This window comes from Pholcus phalangioides, unplaced genomic scaffold, assembly GCF_987345545.1.
Source record: "Pholcus phalangioides strain wild (caught in Gottingen) unplaced genomic scaffold, Ppha-v1.0 ptg000017l_1, whole genome shotgun sequence".
Lineage (NCBI taxonomy): Eukaryota > Metazoa > Arthropoda > Arachnida > Araneae > Pholcidae > Pholcus > Pholcus phalangioides.
This window is the reverse complement of record NW_028301610.1, coordinates 28,483,372-28,499,611: the sequence shown is the minus strand read 5'-3', so window position 1 is coordinate 28,499,611 and position 16,240 is coordinate 28,483,372. Positions and strand designations below refer to the sequence as shown.

At 37.6% G+C, this 16,240-nt stretch overlaps 1 protein-coding gene across 1 annotated transcript in view; it reads left to right on the top strand.

Moving 5' to 3' along the window:
• Positions 1 to 259: 259 nt before the first annotated feature.
• The window catches only part of LOC149072711 (uncharacterized), a 62,748-nt gene continuing 46,767 nt past the window's right edge, over positions 260 to 16,240 (top strand). Inside the window, exon 1 of the mRNA XM_089246258.1 lies at positions 260 to 582. The gene's annotated coding sequence lies outside the window, so the exon portion shown is untranslated. The remainder of the gene's footprint in view (positions 583 to 16,240) is intronic.

Genomic DNA, 16,240 nt, shown 5'->3' with positions numbered 1-16,240 from the left:
CCGCGGCGCACAACTTGAGAAACACTTTGGCAAATGATGGACACAAAGCTCTGGTTTCGTTCCGTTTTCCGTCCGAACAAAAGCGAAAGAATCAAATTTCTCGAGTCTCAAAGCGTCATAGGAATTTATTAAAGAACTACCCCGACGGGCAAAAAAGGGAACCAGTTTTCTTTAGCTGGTTAAGAGCTGAACATTTCTCTCCCTCATTTCTTTTATTCAGCATTTTTCATTGCCTGTTGGACGACGGTTTTTCCTTCCCTCAGTCGAAACAAGAAAGTGTGTGAAGCCGGTTGTTGTCTTCAGAGTCGGCGTCTTCTTTTCTCTGGTGTTTTTCAATTTGGCGTGCTCGTGGTTTCTTTCTTTGTCGCACAACCACCTGGAATACACTGTATGCATGCTTCTCTTTCTATGACGAACTTGGAGTTTCTAACGGTGATGTTGTGACTCCCCGAGATGATGGTGATGCGACGGTAACAGCAGTGACTGGATGATATATTTGATGTGGATGCTGGATTATAATGTGAAGTATGACATCTATTCTTGAAATTATCCAGGATTTTTGAATTTCTTGGAGAGGATAAGGTAAGTTTTTTTGTTTGTTTGTGTGATCAGTGATTACATAGAAATGTTTAGAGCAATCACGTGTCGCGGTTCAATTATTTAACCCTTTCCGCGGAATAGTAGAAATCACTATAAACCTCTTTTGAAATTCTATATCTATTATGATACGTTTTCTTCCGATTTTCAGCAGGTGTTAAGTGAGTAGTATAGGGAAAAGTGTTCAATTGATAAATAAACTTCACAAAATATATCTGGGCTTGTCAATGCTTAAATGCAGCCGATCCTGCTTATAGCATTCCCGCTTGGAACGTTTTCTCGCTTAGTACGACTTATTTTCGCGTTCCCAACTTTCACTAATACTCATCGAGATTTCCCGTTTTTAAAGCGTTTTCCAGCTAAAAACGTTTTTTCATGATGTTTTTTTTTTTTTTTGAGAAACGTTATAAGCGGGATACATTGTAATAGGTTTACGAGGAGGCGAGGTATCTCGTCAATGCCGCTTAGAGGGTTAATGATGAGTCAAGGATTTCCTGCTTGGTAAGTATGTATCGGACTTTTTCATGAGAAATTACGCAACATTTCATGTCCAAAAGACATGGTTCCCACAGGGGTGGGGCTGACGGGGCTCCAGCCCTTGATCCCGGGACAATTCCCATTCACCATAGAGGAACTCATGAAAGATCCTAGCCTAGGGGTCCTGCTCCAGGATGTGGGGTGACCGTGAAAGAAGGTATTTATTTTTGACTCTGTGCCTCTCACCAGTGAACTGGACCTTTGTTGAAGCTCATAGGTAAGTACTACTACAGATTATACACTGACACTGCCCTAACCAAAAAAAAAAAAACAAAAAACCGCATTACATAATATAAAACTTTGTTGGACCAAATTTATCATGAATTACAGCAATAATGTGTCGTGGCATAAATTTTATGGAAATATATCTCAATAATTTCTTTAAGTCAGGTTTGCATTAGTCTTTCATCAAGGGGCTTTGGTTGACCTATAAATAAACCTAACATACGGGTTCTCAATTGGGTTTATATTGGTTATATTGGGTCTCAATTGGTCCCTATTTCGTAGTGGCCAACCCTAGTGTCAAAATGATGTTTCGTATACTTTTAAACAGTTTCTTACAGTTCAAGATAAATATATCTTTGGTATATGAGTTCACTTTTAAAGAATAAAATGTCTATTGATGGATATAAATTGTCATTAAGTATGTTGAGATACCTTGTTGAGTTATTTTCGCTGCATAGAATTTCAGACCCTAGTTTAGTTGAACAGAATCAATCCTGGTTAATTCTGGGTGCAGTACAATAGACAGTTGATCCTGCTTACAATGTTTTTCAAAAAACCGTCATGAAAAACGTTGTATAAGCGAGAAAACGCTTCATACTGGACATCTCGATGAGTATTAGTAAAATTTAGGACCACCAAAATATGTCGTATTAAGCAGGAAAATGTTCTAAGTGGGAACGTTATAAGCGGGATCCACTGTACGACTTTTTTTTTTTTTTGGCTACGCAATATTGTCATCGGTTAAACTTTTCTAAAGATGTTGATGTGAAAAGTTTACGAGGTAAGTCATCAGTGATACAGTGCGCTATAAAATAATATTCATTGTATTCTGTACGAAAGTCTAGCTATACTTTCGATTGAAGATAATGATTAGTTATTTTTATCTCATGCAATTTTTACGCCACGAAATTCAACTAATACTGTACATTATCTCCAGGTACCTAAAAAAAAATCTATGCTCGTGATACCTATACAAAACTACGTCTCTAGACGTGTAGGTACTTTTCTTGGGTTAAGCAAAGCAATCGGTAGCCGAGTAATTGACTAACACGGTGGCTTTTGGTGCTGCAGGTTTGAGTTCAAATTCCATTATTCCACGACTTGGAGCCTCGTTAGGGGTCACTCTGCGGGATTAGTCTTGGTATGTCTCTTGCAGATTTTTTTTTTGTTTCACCATAGTAATTTCATTCACTTTGGTAGTCGTAATTCAACCATTAGTTCCAAATACGTGGACAGAGATATAATCCTGCCCATTTGAACCGAAACTTACAGAGGAAATACTGTTTCTATTTATTTAAACTTCTTGATTAAGTAATTTAGTAGAATTTTCATTGAGAAAAAGTATATAAATGGAATTATCCAAAACAAAATTACAAATTTATTTAAAAAAGAACCCGAACCATCTTTTAGCTTCTTACCATCTTGGCTTTTCCATTTCAATTTCTTATCTAAATTTCCATCATTGAATGATTATGTAAAATATTTTAGAGCTGATACGCTTAATAATAGAGAGAATTGTCTTCAAAAACCAATTGCACAATAATACCCGCGATAATAGTTACGCGATAGATGGGACCGACAATAAGCACGTTAGATGAATTCGCGTAAGCCGGGGTTCAATTTTGCATACAAACACTGTAAATTAAATATTGATTGTTTGGGACGAATATTTCAGAAAAACGCTAGTCTTTTTGAAAAAAAATTTCAATCAAAAATGCGGGTTTTCATTGTTTTCAAATGGTTCTTATATCCCATATTGATTTCTAAAATCTCTGACCAGGTTTAGATCTTTGAGCTGCTTCCCCATTTTCTATTTTTAGCTTTTAGCACCTGGAAACTCAGCTCAGTTTAGGTACGTGTGGTATTCTGATTGAACGGACAGTAAACTTTTACCTGATTACCATATCATAACTAAAATCTTGTTTCCATCCCAGCTATAGTCGTATAACGCTAACGAATTGTGCTGAATCAAGAACCAGACATTTTCCACAGAAAATCACGAAACTCCGAAATCACTCAAATTGTTGGTATGAGTATACTTATAAAGCAAATCTTGAATACTCACGATTAAAAAACCGTTCCAATCTTAATCCCCTTCCTAATTGCATATCCATAAGATCTCCCAATCCAACCTCCGAAACGAATCAAACTTGGGAGATAATCAATCATAATCATTTTTTTTTTTTCCTCCACTGACCTCAAGGGTCATTTATCTCCAGTGACTAGTCTGAATGAGATCACATCTATATCACTACGGGAACACAAAAGGGAAATCACCGTTATTACGGAATAAACGCGAACTTGAGTAATTTTATCTAAACATCCAGAAGAAATTAAACTTTTTGGGTGTTTGTTCGTTCAAAAAAGACGGCATGTCCGACTGACCCAGTGGTATGCACGCTAAACGCCACAAAAAAAAAAAGAATGTATGTAGTCCAAAGCATTTCCATATTATAGAGATAGAACCTATTGTACCCAAAGAACCCAAGGCTGAATATTATACAATTCTATTTTTTTTACTTTGATAAGAATCTACAGATAACATAAAAGGATTGAAATTTACCAATGCAATTTCCAGTATATACCAAAGAAGCCATTGCTATAACGTTGCCTTACTCGTAAAATATGCTCGAGGCTACTCATTTCTTAAATGTCTCGAAACGCCTCATTTCCGCTCTTCTAAAAAAGATTTGGTCCTCCATCATTAGTGCTATTAAAGTTTTGGACTTGTTTGCTTATTGTGTTGTTGCGTTATTTCATGGGCCCGACGTTATATACGTACAAGGAAAGCAGAAGAAAAGAAACAAAATGGCCCAATTTTTGTTGTTTTTTCGGATCCGTTTTAAAGATTACAAACAAATAAAGATCATAATGAAACGTCTAAATTATTATTGAGGTTCAATTACTTTCTTATTTACGATCAATATGTTTTCTGATTGATTCATCAATTTCTAATGAAGTTGTCAAAAAGAAATGAGATCATTCTAGTGATCTATATGCTCACGAAATGACTTCATCGGTTGTTGCGAGTTCCTCAATCAAGGAACGCATAAATGATGTCTCATGATTATGGCTCTGTCAAACCAAACACGACCCGTACTCTGTCCCTCCCGGGATGTAAGCCCTTTACCCGTGTGGGTTGGATCGTGCTGGAGATCATGATTATGGCTCTCTGGAGCGAGGTTAAGAAACCAAACTGCACTATCACGTGATTAGACAAATAAATAAAAAAAAAATTTCAAGACCCACTGCATATTCAAGCAATTACTTTCAGAAAAGTGACTGACGCTTAATGGAATATCCACAACATAATCCATACAGGGCTGGAGTTTTGTGTTCGTTTGTAAGACACGAACTGGTCATCGACTACTCATAGACGTTTGACTGGCTGTATATCGATATAAAAGTATTGAATGGGACAATAATTGAGCAATTTTCAGGATTGAAAGACAAGACATGCCTCGGAAATTATGAATAGAACTAAAGACGGGGATGAAACGGAAATCTCCATGTGTATCTGCCACAAATATGAAAGAAATGAGGACATACACATAAGGTATTATGTACTACTGTCTCAGGAACAATTAACGAACACATCGCGAACAAGCAGTTACAAATCCGGAAGTCATGTCCCTGATTTTTATAGTTTTCTTTTTATCTGTAACTCTGTACGTATAAGTGATATAAATATCTATAAACTGCATTTGACAAGGTCAATCGTTTTGGGCACAAACTGATATTTTTTTACGCACGGATGGATTAAGCCTTGCCATGTAGTGAGCGAATGCAGTTCTTTGGCAATAACAGGAAAGCTAAGAAAATTTAAGGGAGTGGGGGAATGGGAACAACCTATAGAAGTGTCATTGATTTTCTTTTTGTTCGATATGTTTGATTGATTCTACGGCAAAGTTCAAAATGCCAATTTGAAAAGGTTTTAGTAATTACATACGAAAGAATTGGGGAATACGTTAGGTTGCATGACTTTGAAGAAAAAGTGATTAGGATAGTTGTAAGAATTTGAGAATAGAGTGCAAAAATATTGCAGTGGACAATAAGCACCGAAAATCTCTCGAATTCGTAAATAATGAGTTGTTTAATTGGGTATTAATATTGATTATGCTTTTTGAACTGACTGTATTGAACACACCTGTTGGTTATTTTATGAAACTTACGGATAATTTTTTGGGGTATAAACTTCGCGTGTTTGGGGTTTTATAAGTTTATGGGTAGAACGTGGGGTGCCCAACGCACCAGTTGGTGGTTTTGTGAACTTGACTTGACGGATAAACTGTTGCTATTTACACACTTAATGATATTAAACATATTCCTTTATAACTCTTACGGATAACTCTGTGAGGCATCAAACTCATCAGCTCTGGTGGTTTTATATAAATAGAGACATTTCGGGGGGGGGGGGGGAAACCAGATCCCCCCCCCCCCCCCCGCTACGCTCTTGTATAGAGCCTAGTCTACTGAGAGCCACTTGTCATTGATAGTTTCAAGTTAACAAACAAGCAACAAATTAAATACATTCACCATATTAGCACCCAAACATGTCAAAATCCATTCATTAAAATGTGGTATATACTTTGTAGTTTTTTTACCCAAATCACGCAGTACGATTGATACTTTACCTAAACATATTGTGTATCTAGCCAATGAAAAAATTCCAAAATTCACACACACACATTTACATACATACACATTTCTAAACACGTAAGACCTGTAGAACACTTTGCTGTACACCTGGGCTCGAAAAATCGCAAGAAAATCTAGACGCCAGAACAAATTTTTAGTAGTCAAAAAACTTTTTTCAGAGAAAAAACAAATCAAAAAATAATATTTCTTTCAACTTTTTCCAGGATATATAGCAAACAGCCTTCCATGTTGAGGAGAATACGCTGAAATAAATTCCAAAAATTTCATGTCTTGATTCTAATTTAGCAACCACACAAATAAAACTATAAGCGCCAATACCAATTTTTTAGTCCCCATGGTGACCTAGGGCCTTGGATTTGTCAAGCCCTACTGCATACCACTGCGTATCTTAAAATTAAGTATCTTAAGTACGTAAAATCTATCTGATTATACTAACCATCATTAACCTACTCCAATTATCTTAACATTTTAGAAAAATACACATAAGAGGCCAACATCCATTATTGCTTTAGATCCAATTAAATAAATCGATCAAATTTCTTTCAAAAAATCAGTCCATAATGATTGATAACTATTAGGAAACTCTGAAGTCGAGCATAAACTGTTCATCATTCGATGCATGTTTTGTATTGTTGAGAAAAATTTCAGTTAAAGTTAGTAATTACGGTAGGAAAAAAAATCGATAATATTTTCTCTTCTGTTTGGTTTCATTACGTAAAAAGGGAACCCTTCTTTTTGAAAGGTTCTCGGTCCATATCAGCAGACATTTAAATAATAGCAATATCCTCGGGCTTAAAATACCAAAACACATTACAACCAGTTCGATTCTTGCCAGACAAACCCGTACTTTGGCCTTCGAAACACTGGATAAACTGGTCAGAAGGGAAACATTAATAAGCAATGGCCATAAAAGAAAATACTCAAAGGGGGAATAAGAAAAAAAACGAGAAGGAGATGATGATGGAAAAAATTCCACACAAAAGGAAAAACACATTACAAGTTATTCATCATTTTATTCCAATTATTAGATGAGAATTCTTTATGATTGGATGATATAACGTATTCTCTATGAATATACTCGATGTAATAAACAGGAAATCGAGAATCAACGAATACCGAGAAAAAAGGATTTCTATTCCGCCTTAAGACTCTCCTCTCTGGTAATTATTCAATTAACAAGCGTAGATACTTCGGAAAATTAAAAAAAAAAGTAATTTAATGATTTAATTGAGGAAGTCGTCAAATTGTTGAATTGCAAAAAGAAGCGGTAACCGGTAGGAGAGAAAATTTAACATTGAATTGCTCTGCAATTTTCTTCAGACAACATCAGGGTATGGACGTATATACCGGGAGGGTATCAATTCTGTCTATAGCGGGGCAGGACAAATCGCAAAAAAAAATTTAGGCGCCAAAAAAATTTTTTAGGCCCAAAAAATTTCTTTTTTACCCGAAGAAAAAGGTCCAAAATAATGCTTCAATTGACTTTTTCAGGGCATAGTGACCCTTTTTCGTGTTGTTACGTTGGGGGATATGCTGCTATAGATTCCAAACATTTTGTGTGTGCTGCTCTCAGCCTACAATTTAGTAACTACACGAAGAAAATTTTAAGCGCCAATACCAATTTTGTAGTCGCTATGGTGACCTGACGCCTGGAATTTGTCCAGACCGATCTATAGGTGTAACTATTCACCAGCAACCAGCAAGATATTGGTTATGTAATGGATAGAATAGTTACGAAATTCTCCACTAGAAGATGTTTTATTATGAAAAAGGTTGCGCACATACTGTTTTTTGCAATTACGCACTCGTCTATTGACACATCATGACAACTTATTTAAACATCTTTAGAAGCAGTTTTATATTTTTATTCCTTTGCCGATGACATTACATTTAAATTGTCTAGAATGTGCTTTGTCGTTGAAACACTTTTACTCAAACAGTGTTTTGTCACTAGAGCATCAGCGCTTTGAAACAATTATTCCGGACGAATTTATAAGATTTTAGATGGTAGCCAGCAATGACAGTCATGATGTTGAGAATTTTTTACTCTTCGAACAGAAATCAACGCCATAGTTGAATGTCAAGTTCCGAATAAAACAGTGATATATGCCCTTAGTGTTAAATTCTGACACTTTCTTTGCTGTAAATTTTTCTCCTATTCCTTCATTAAGCTGTTCCCTAAGTTTTGCATTTGCTTGATGGATAGTTAAGGCTGCAGACATATAGATATCTAAGGGCATGAGAGTTAATTATAGACACAATTGTAAATAAAAAAAAATGTAAAAAATAAGGAAATACAAAAGTCATTAACACTGTCCTCCTTTTTAACACATACTTGCTATTTTTCCTCTCGTGACGGTATAGAAATAAAAATACAGTTCATCCAGGCATAGAAATAAGTATAATATGAGTATAATGATGAATCTGTGTTGAGAAATATATGTTTTATATAGACACTGCAATATTACATTCCCATTTTTTTTTGGTTCTGGCTTGTATGTGAATGATATTTTAAAAGTATTCCTGATATCATCCCATCCATAACGGGTTTTTTACGGAATTCAATTAGGAATTTCTCACGCTTAATTTGGCTTTTATCAAGATCGGCACAATTTTTTTTTTACTCGAAAATCCCAACTTTAGTGACACGAATGACACACGCGAGTGACTTTTGATATTTCACGCACGCGAGACTCGATGAGAATTCGGCTCATCTTCATCCAAGTGGCACATTATGCACGTATTTTTCTTCGGATGCAGGATCACACACCTTCCATTACGATATCCTCCCAAAACCGTTATAAATATCCGCATTTTTTTTTCAAAGATGGATACATCATAATATGTCAGTTTTTCTCAGCTTCTAATTTGCATAGACATCTGAAAATTGGAAATCTGTCTATTTTATTATAGGCGGGCTAGTAAAAAATGAATTTATTTTCAAAAACGCGGAGGATATATTGCAGTGAAGTAAAACTCCGTGAAAATTTTTAATTGAATTTTCATTCGGCTGTAATAAAACACAGTTTTTTCCCTGACTACGGAAAATGGAGTCTTGTCTCTGATGAACAGGCAGACTCGAAAAATTTATTTGCAGAAAGCCGCTACAGATGTTTGAGCAAGGATATGATGAAGATGTTTCATCTCAATTGAGACAGCATTTCGGTGGTATAAACACTTCAAGGAATGATGTATTTCGTTTTCAAAGCAGTGGCACGGATTTTCTTGCTAACGCAGTGAACAAAGTCATGATAAACGCAGCTGCCACTATTTTTACATCACTGCCAGTCCGTTTACTGCTATATGATGGATATTTTGAACACAATAACAGCAGCTGTTTTTTATCATGATATCGCTCACTACGCTAGCAAAAAGCACCGAATTACCTTGTTTTATAAACGGAATATGTCCTTCTTTAAAGTGTTTCAAATATTGGGATGTTGTTGATTGTTGTAAAACATCTCCACCATGATGCTTTCTGCGCAACATCTCATATACTTTTACTCTGCGGCTTTCTGCAAAATAATTTTTCAAGGCTGCATATTGCTCATCTCACACGGCCAGACTCCGTAGGCGTTAAAAACTCGTTGTGTATACAGTTTTATTCTAGCCAGATTCATTGAAATGTTATTTTTTCCCCAAGTAAACGATATCCAAGCTATTAGCGAAGCCTTACTTAGCTGCTGTATATTATCTGTGTTTTTGTAAATAAATTCCTTCTCAATCTTTTTTCCACCAACCTACGCTGATGCATTGATTTTGTATATTATCTTCAGTTTAATTATCTCCAGATAATAATTAACGTTTTAATGGGACGGTCTTGTAGCTTCGATTTTATGAGAAAAGATTCGATGTTATTCTGGATGGAACGCCCTGTAATGTACGATATTAGGCGGTTCGATTGGCATGTAGGTTAATATACTGAATACGCTTATATTTTTTCTCATGGCGATTAAAAATTTTGAAAATGTAATTAGCCGGTTTTCACGCTATTATTTCCCTGAATGTGAGTTATTTTGGTCGTTGGTATTTTGAAAATGGTTCGAAAAATTTAATTGCATTGTTTGCGATCATTATATTGTGATTTCTAGAAGAATGACCGCGTGGCAGTTGAGTGGTTAGCGCCCTAGCCTTCGGCTGTCCAGGTATGGACATATCCCGGTTCTATTATGGATTTTTTACTCACAATTTTCCTGGACAGATCACGCTGATCCTTAGGGAAAACATAAAAAGATTTATTATTTATTTAAAAAAACATCAATCGTTATCAAAAATCAATGATTGTTAGATAGCGATGATGAAGTCAGATCCCAGTGGAAAGCGTAAAAAACTTTGCGAAGTTTTAAACGATTCGCGCAGTTGTTTTGAAAATTGATACCCATTTCTCTGACATTAAAAAAAATATCAGTTTCGAAATTCATTTGAGTAATAAATCATACTTTTGCTGCTAGTCAAATTTATGTCTCTGGCGAAGATTATGTAACAGAAGATTATCATCGTAACCCGAAAATCCAATCCGTTGAACTTGATAGCTTATGACAGTCCTATTAGTTCAATTCCTGTTTTCCTTTATAACAGTGTATCCATCCCTAAATTCACAAGCATTGCCATAAATGGAGAGTTTCAAGAGACAAAAGGCCATCATCGGTTCGAAATCATTTTCGATTTTCTTCTCAAAGTTTCCCCAACACCAGTGGATGTTTAAACTTATAGTACTTAAGGGTGGAAAAAAGTTTAAAGACATCCGAAAAATCGTCATACCTCAAAAACTTGTGGATTTAAATGTATGAAACTTTTACAGCTATAACTACTAGTGGAACTCAACATTTTCCCAGTGAAAATAATTTTGAGGAGTGCTGCACTGCTCCAGAAAAAATTTGCTGAAATTATAGTTAATGTCGAAACCTGAAAAAAGTATAAAGACAATTGAAAATTATAATGTAAAAATTTTGTTTCAATTACGAAAACACCTTTTTTCTTCATAATCTTCATCATTCGGGATGTCATTGATAGAGATGAGCTGTAAATAACTAGTTGTTGTCTTCCAAGCTTGTTCGATGATTACAATAAGATTATGTGCGTACTGCGTACCATTTTACTACGTATACTCTTCATGAGCCAAAATGCAACGCAAGTGCTCTACAGGATTAAGAAAAGGACTTCTCAATGCCCACTCGAGAGGTTCCATCTGAATTGGCTTCAAACAAACACCTTTTAGACTTTGAAACATGTGCAGGAGCATTGTCCTGTTGGAACAAAACCTGTCTAAAAGTTATGAGAAGTGCGTCAGAAAAAAAAATTCTGCTGAAACTGTCTTGCCTGTACTGCATTTCCAAAATACGGCTCTGTCATTACCTACCACTTCACCAAACACCAACCCTGGCCATATTGCTATATACTGCCATTAATGAGATGGGTTGGAAATGAAGGCGCTGTCCATCGACGGTCGCCTCAAGTTCGTTAGGGAAAATATCTTATTTATATCCTCCCTTGAGTTCGAACCCGGGACAGCAACCTTCACGGTGGTAGACGAACATCTTACCACCACGCCACTCGGGCGCTTATCGGTCATTGCCTAGGTCAGTAATATTCAAACCCATTGAGTGTCCATCTAAATTGCTTCTCATCAAAGAAAACATCCTTATCCCATTTGGCATCGAAAGATAATGCTGTTTGGGCAATTCACATCGCTTTTGTCTGTGCTGTTTTATAAGGGGAGGTTGTGTTTCTCGGTTTGGTTTTGCATACCGTGCATTTGAATTTTTTTTTATCACATCAAGCACAGTTTGACGTGTGCGGCAAAAGTTGTATTTTCTCTGAATTACACAGAGATTTTTTTTTCTCACGTAAAAACGGTGAATATATATTATATAATCGTCTTTTTTTTTAAAGAATGGTAAGAGAAGAAAGTCTTCTTGTGCAAGCTTTCAGTCCATAATTCCCGTTCTCATTCATGAAACTGTAACCAACAATCTTCAATCTTTTGATTCTTCTCGGAATTTCATGACTTAGCACCGCAGTTTCTATGAGAGTAAGTATTTTGCCTTTTCAACGTTCAATAAATATGCTGTCTTTGATTAACACTTCACACTTTCTCAACAACAAATTCGATTCCACAGCTTATGACTGACATCTCGGCTGCTACGCCAACATGAGAAAAATGCAAATTTCTTTCCCCGACGTCAGAAAACACACGTCTTTTTTTTTTCTCCAAGTTTTGACTTTTACTATAATTTTAACAATTTTTTTCCTGGACCCCAGTGCAGCATCCATCGAAATTATGCATTTATTTCACTGGAAAATGTTTAATTTCACTTGTAATCATCGCTCTAAAATTTTCATAAATTTGAATCTATAAGTTTAGATGTGACAATTTTTCATTTGATCGTTTTTGCCGCACCACGGTCATTTTCTGCACCCGAGGGCTAATCAGACCGGGACCTACAATTTATTGCCGAATCCGAACGGCAGGCTTCATTTTTTATACTCATCGAGAGGTTGGTGCGCTAAACCCTCGATGGGGGGGGGGGGGGTCACCGTTTCTGTTGTATCCCTGTGTAAGTTTTCTGACAAGGACGAACCGGGTATCGAACTCCTCTAAACATCCTTTGGTACTTTAGGCAAGTATCTTATCGACCTGGACAATTTTTTGATTGTCCTTAAACTTTTTCCCCCACCATCTTAGCACATGAATGAACTTCAGGGGCTCTGCCACTGGACTTATCCCGCTGCCGAGATCTCTTCCAGCCCAGCTTCGTGGCAGAGTCTGGAACAAAGTGAGTGCACCTAACAGTATGAGGGTGTAGCTAGTGTTGTGCTTGATATTTCAGTGCTGCCATCTGTACTTCAAATTGTGAGTGAAGTGTGATGATTGAATATTTGTTACGTTGTTGGTCTCTGTGGCGAGACTTTTTAACGGGGAGATCGGCTCGCATTCACGCCTTGAAGTTGGAAACCACAGAAAACCAACTTCAGCCGACCACCACTATGGCGGTTCGAACCCGGATCCTCGTGATGCGAGTCCGTCACTATAACCACTCGACCACCACAGTGGCACCATCTTAGTAATTGTGAAATGACGCTATACGCGTTTCGGAACTGTGCGAAGTTCCTTCTGTAACAAAAGACCACAGCGGCTCCATCTTAGTACAGTAAAACCTCTTGTAATGGACACCCCCCCCCCTCAGGTGAGGTCACCCCTCTTTTACGGTCAAATTATAATTCCCCCCGTATAATAAAAGTATGCATTTCAAACCCTCTATTAACGGTCACTTCCCCTCTTTTACGGACGAATTTTTGTCCCATCGGTGTCCGCAAAAGACAGTTTTTACTGTAGTAATAACGGCAATGTTAAAAAGAGAAACGAACTCGCTCCGATTTCATAACAAACACATTAATCAAGGAAACATTTATTTTCTGGATATTACAATGAGGTGAACTCGGAAAGTAAAGTCATCTTGCCTCCGCCGGGACGCGAATCCAGGCCCTCTTGCACACCGGGCAAGCACGCTACCATCCACACCACTGGAGACACGACCCCGCCTTCCTAATTTCACGCACTGTGGCGTGAGGTGCCGAAGTAGAGACATTAGTAGCCTGTCTTAACTTCGGGAAATGGACGGTTTACAACACGTTGATAATTATAACGTATAAATCAACTTCCAATCCACAACAGACTAAAACAAAAAAGGTTCATATATTTTCACATTCCATAAATTCTATTCATTCCGGAGCGAAAAACACTTTTCACACCATCAAAAAAAATCCCGTCTTCAAATACCAATTTTACTTAAAAAAATTGCAATTATTTTAAACTTTTTCTTGATTATTACTCCTTTTTTCTGTTCTTTTAATGGCATTCTTTCAAGCAATTGTTTCAAGCAACATGGCGTTTATGACCTTGTGAGACGATTAATTGCTTTCTGGTTGGTTAAATTCGTGAATTTTTCCTTTCCAAACCATTCTCTTCGCAAAAAACGTTTCTTGCCTGCAAGATTCGCCTTCAACTTAACCCCTTCCCTACCTTATAACAATTAAACGGAACTGGTTTTTTACCTTCAAAAAAGATGTTCACGTTTTTTACTTCGACGTCCATATACCCACGCATCTCTTACGTGATCCAATCTCCTCATATAAGTATATATAGGATTCTCCTACCTTCTCTTTTTTTCGCGTGGTTTGGACCACATTTTGATATTCCAAGTCATCCCACCTCGTGATACAGTATCTGGGTCGTTGATATAGTAGGCAGAGGATATTGAAATTTTGGCGATTATGTCATCGATTAAGAACTGGTATTTCAGTTATATTGATAATTTGGTAGAGGATTTATGGAGTGTCTTCGACCCGCGTTGCTCGCGAGCAGCGCGGTGCTCCCGGAAGTACCCGGAGTGCTCGATTCTCGTGTCCGATGTCATGCTCGCGAGCACTTGGTCTGCGTTCCGATTGAACAATTTGGACAAATCGTATTCAAGGATTGAAATCGTCCCTGATTTTTTTTATACATTCGTATGTCAAACTTGCCGTAAGGGTGCTCTTCTTTTGATGGTGGGTGCAGGCAGTGCTCGCGACTGGAAATAGGTTGAAGACTTCTGATTTATGGTTTTGTTGCCCGTGGGCTACGTAAATTTTGCCGCCCTTCTCCCATTATAGTCTAGTTTTCTTGACTGCTCTTTCCTTGAATTCGCCGCTTTATGCTATAACCTGCTTGGCCTTCCCTCATTACTGCAAGTACCCTGTGTCTTTAAGTCGCTCTATTAGTTATTCAAATGTTTGCACACTGTTTTGTTCACTCACATGTTTGTTCACTCACTGACCTGGGAGGAACTGGTCATTCACATGATTACTAACGCTCTGTGGGTCACTTGTTTGGTCATCCACATTCTTACACACTGTTTAGGTCACTCACGTGCTTGCTCACGCTCTGAATCCCTCTTTTGGTCACTTACGTGCTTGCACACTGTTTTGGCCACTCACATACTTGCGCACCGTTTCCGTCGCTTACGTGCTTTCACAATGTTTTGGTCACTCACGTGCTTACACACGCTCTAATGCACCCACTGAACTATTCCCTCGCTCCGTACGTCACTCGTTTAGTCCTCCACATGCTTGCTCAAGCTCCAAGTCACTGTTTCGCTCTCTCACGCGCCTGCAAACTTACTAGGTCACTCAATGACCTAGTCCCTCGCCGCCCGGGCAAACGCGGAAAAATTGAGGGTGATAAATATTTCGCCGCTCTTTTTCCCATTCTACTCATTTTCTCGGCCATTTATCCCTAAAAATTTCCGCCCTGGGCCAGCCCCTCCGTAAGCGCGCCAAGATGTTTCGGTAAGTTGCATACATATTCGATCATGTTGCGTTGACCGGAAGTTCAGCTGCTGGAATACCAAAGCATCTTAATCTTACCTCCCTGCCAATGTGTTTGCCAATAAAGTCTCTCTTCGACCTCAACATGCTTTCTAATCCCTATAGGAAGCCCTAGAGTAATCTTTCCATGCGGTTATGAAACATCATATCCGAAATGATTGTCAGTTTCCGCTCCGATGACTGAGTCGAGTATCTGGAAGAATAACATTGCGCATTCGTTCTGTACAAGTTTATCCACTCCCCGATGTGTTTTTCCTCAAGACATTCCACCCTTTCTTTTTTTACTGCATGTTATTTCGTTGTATTTGCCATGTATCCGTACGGCGTTTATCCATGGCTGCGTTATGAGCTCAGTCAAGCAGGAAAACACCCGTAGAGCCCAGCGAATGGACTATTTACAACGTGTTGTTGTGGAGAGATATACAAGAGAGATGTGCCAAAGGCTTGAAATGATTGTTAAAAAAGAATGGGAGTGTGTCTGAGATCGTCGGTAATGTCCCGTATGGATTTCAAGCATTATGTGACGTGAATCTTAAATCGTTTCGAATTTGGGCGGAAGTATGAACGTGAATCGCAATCTTGTCCTTAAATCTGCATTGAACAGTTTCACTCAATGACTCTATTTCATCGTACGGTGCTGACGTTTCCCCCCCCCCCCCCCATAATCATAAATACAGTGAAACCTCGCTACAACGATACTCGATATAACGATGAATCCCTCTACAACGATATTTTTTCAAATCTTATTTAGAATTGTCTATAGTCTAATGTTAAATATCTCAATGGAACGATATCCCCCACTGCTATAAATTGCCTATAGTCTAATGTTAAATACCTCTCGATATACAACGATATC